The 3,154-nt window shown below is 47.8% G+C and overlaps 1 long non-coding RNA gene across 2 annotated transcripts; it reads left to right on the top strand.

Annotated features, from left to right (window-relative positions):
* The first annotated feature begins 1,088 nt into the window (after positions 1–1,088).
* Positions 1,089–2,562, top strand: LOC135405664 (uncharacterized). Of its 2 annotated transcripts, none has more exons than XR_010425921.1 (3): positions 1,089–1,800; positions 2,050–2,298; positions 2,393–2,562. It is a non-coding gene; the product is annotated as an uncharacterized LOC135405664 (long non-coding RNA). The 2 variants fall into 2 exon arrangements; XR_010425922.1 differs by having other exon boundaries at positions 2,050–2,183; positions 2,393–2,555.
* The last annotated feature ends 592 nt before the right edge of the window (positions 2,563–3,154 follow it).

The raw sequence follows: 3,154 nt of genomic DNA, 5'->3' as shown, positions 1-3,154 counted from the left end.
ATTACAAGAATATTAAAAAAGGATATAAAACAGTGGCTTTCTCAATTACTTCCTGTCAATAAACTGTGCTTACCCACACAGACAGGCCAGGGCTGCCAGGATCTGCAGCAGCTGGTCGGTGCCCGTGCTTAGCGGGCGTCCCGGCGGAACAACACAGTCTCCATGGCAGGATGAGGATCGCTCACCCCAGCAGTCCTGACACCCCATTTTATCAGCTCTACATTGCACCACGTAGGGCCAGTACCCAGTATAAGGTGATGCCTGAGTGGCAGCCAAACCCCGCCTGTTCATCACCTGATAGCAACAGTCTGTGCGTGCCCTGCTGTAGGGCAAGGGGCCAGCGACCCCTGCCCACAGAATCTTCCTCCCATCATCATCTTTCTCACCCCTATGGATGACCTCTACCACTGTGTTTCAAGGGTAGATGTATCTATCTTGCAATATGTAGCAAAACCAAGGAAGAACTCAGCTCTGATAATAGGGGATATCAAGCTGACTTGCTAAAAAGCACAATGGACCTTACAATTTGCTTGTGCCATGAAGTTACATTGTACCATACTCTGGTTGGTTTCACATCCTAATATGATTCCTTTCTCACGCCTCTATGCTCCATTGATCATCTAATTCAAAAGTACCCCCCTTACATTTGTTTAAATATAAAATGAACCAAGGACAATTTTTGAGAGCTTTGCATTTAGATTTCCTTAGTCTTAAGTAGTAAAATAAATGGTCTTGTGTGTATTTGTCTGTATAGAATCATGGACTGGTTTGGGTTGGAAGGGACCTTAAAGGTCTTCTCATTCCACCCCCTGCCATGGGCAGGTGCACCTTCCACTAGACCTGGTTGATCCAGCCTGTCCTTGGACACTTGCAGGGATCCAGGGCAGCCACAGCTTCTCTGGGAATTCCATCCCTGCCCATCCCCACCCTCCCAGGGAAGGATTTCTTCCCAGTCTCCCATCTAACCTTACCCTCTTTCAGTTGAAAAACCATTGCCCCTTGTCCTGTCCCTCCAGGCCCATATCAAAAGTCCCTCTCCCTCCATTTTATAAGCCCCCTTCCCTGGTGGGATGTCTTTAGCTCCTCCCAGGACCTGTGTGTGTCTGTATCTATCTTGTATCTGTCTATATTTATAGACAGTATAAATTTTAATACATTTCTATCCATATATTTAGACACAGATATTTACACACTGTAAATATTAATGCACACATATCTACACAATGATGTTAACTTTGTGTCCAGACCTACCCCTTCCATTCTGTAACCTTTTTGGGAGGTTTGTTCCTTAGGATTTCCAGGGTCTCACTTTCAGTGGAGCAGATCTTTCCCACCTGGATCTTTGCTGCATCAACGTCAAGGTGGCCAATCTGAGCCGCTGCAACCTGGCCCGTGCCAACCTGTGCTGTGCCAGCCTGGAGAGGGCTGACCTGTCAGGCTCTGTGCTGGATGGAAGAGCTGCTGCAGCCTGGGAGGGCTGGGCTTGTGTTGACAGAGAGGAGCTGGAACAAACAGAGCGGTGTAAAACATGGAGTTCTTAAATATATTCTAGAGTTGTTCTGGTTCCCAAAGCTTTTACACTTCCTCCCAGTAATGATTTAATGGGATTGACTCCCAAAGCAGAAATTAAAAGTGTCTTCTTGATTGTCTTTGGTGTTGTTCTTCCAGCCCTCACCCACTCCTGTCTGTGCCAGTGTGCCAACCTGCCAGGGGTGAAGATGCTGCGCTCCAACGCAGAGGGAGCGTCCCTGAAAGGCTGCAACTCTGAGGACCCATCAGGCCTTAAAGCTAATCTGGAAGGTGAGAAGCTTTTGCCTTGTGAATCTGTGCCAACTGAAGCCTGTGCATTTCTATGGCCCAGAAAAGGTCCAGCTGTGCTTTGTCCAACCCTGAGAAGGGCCCACAAGGGCTGCACTGAGTCTGTGACCATCTCAGCCCCAAATCCCCTTGTCCTCCTCCAATTCACACAGCTCTGAGGCAGCACCAGTGTGGAGCTGCTGTGTTTCTGACTGGTTTTCCTCACAGAACTCCTTTCTGTGTGTGTTCCAGGTGCCAGCCTGAAAGGAGTGGCCATGGAGGGCAGACAGATGACAGGAATTAACCTCCGAGTTGCAACGCTGAGAAACACCAAACTAAAGAACTGTAACCTCAGGGGAGCAACGTTGGCAGGAACTGATTTGGAAGTGAGTTGGGATTCATTTTCCATCCTATTCCTTTCTCTCCTATGGTCAGCTGGTAACTGGGGGGATTGCTGGCTTTTGGCTGACCTCTCCAGCTTCAGAGTACAATGGAGTTCAGGTAAATGGAGTTCAAGTAAAGCTTTGAACAGAGTTCTGGGGGCATTCCATTGACACTTCTTTTTCTTTTCCCCTTCTGAGTTGTGACCTATCAGGTTGTGACCTCCAGGAAGCCAATTTGAGGGGCTCTGATGTGAAAGGAGCCATCTCTGAAGAGATGCTGACCCCCCTGCACATGTCCCAGAGCGTCAGATAGGGAAGAGAAGACGTCGGAGAGGAAGGAATCCAAATATTTGTTGTGACTTTCTTCACCTCCTCCCCTTCCTGAGTTAGAAGGAATGGTTATTAGACAACTTGCATTTGGAGTAGTGCTTAAGTAGACTGGTTTTGATCACTTTTGGGGAGGGAATTTTTGTTTCAGAGGTGGAAAGAGAGAGTTTCTCCCTTTGTGAAGAGAGTGAGGAAGTGGGCTGGTTCTGAAACCAGAAAGTGGGGCTGGTTTGGGGGGGAGGGTTCAAGACTTTCATTGTTTAGCATTGCCTGACTTTGGAATGCATTTTAATTTCTAACGCACAATATATGCAATTCTATTTATTAAGTCTGTAGCTGCAATATGAATAGAAAATGTTATTGCTGTATAGTAGCAAAGAAAGTTGAGGTTTACAGGTAGACAAGTGTATTTACAGTCAGTGTCTTCATTCCTACAGGGTGTTAATGCCAGGGGTGGTCACACAGTGCCCATGGGACGTGTTCAGGTCTCTGCTGGGGTGGAAACAGTGGGGAACTGTCCTCAGAGGTCCTAAATTGCTGTGGAGTAGTTGGAGTGCAGGGTTAGAGCAGCTTTATCCCCTCAAATGTGCAGAGGAAGCTGCTGCCCCTGCAGGGACCTGCCCAGAGCCTGGATTGAGTTCCCCCTG

Source organism: Pseudopipra pipra, chromosome W, assembly GCF_036250125.1.
Source record: "Pseudopipra pipra isolate bDixPip1 chromosome W, bDixPip1.hap1, whole genome shotgun sequence".
NCBI classification, from domain to species: Eukaryota; Metazoa; Chordata; class Aves; order Passeriformes; family Pipridae; genus Pseudopipra; species Pseudopipra pipra.
The sequence above is the reverse complement of the archived record's forward strand: the minus strand, read 5'-3'. Positions and strand labels throughout refer to the sequence as shown.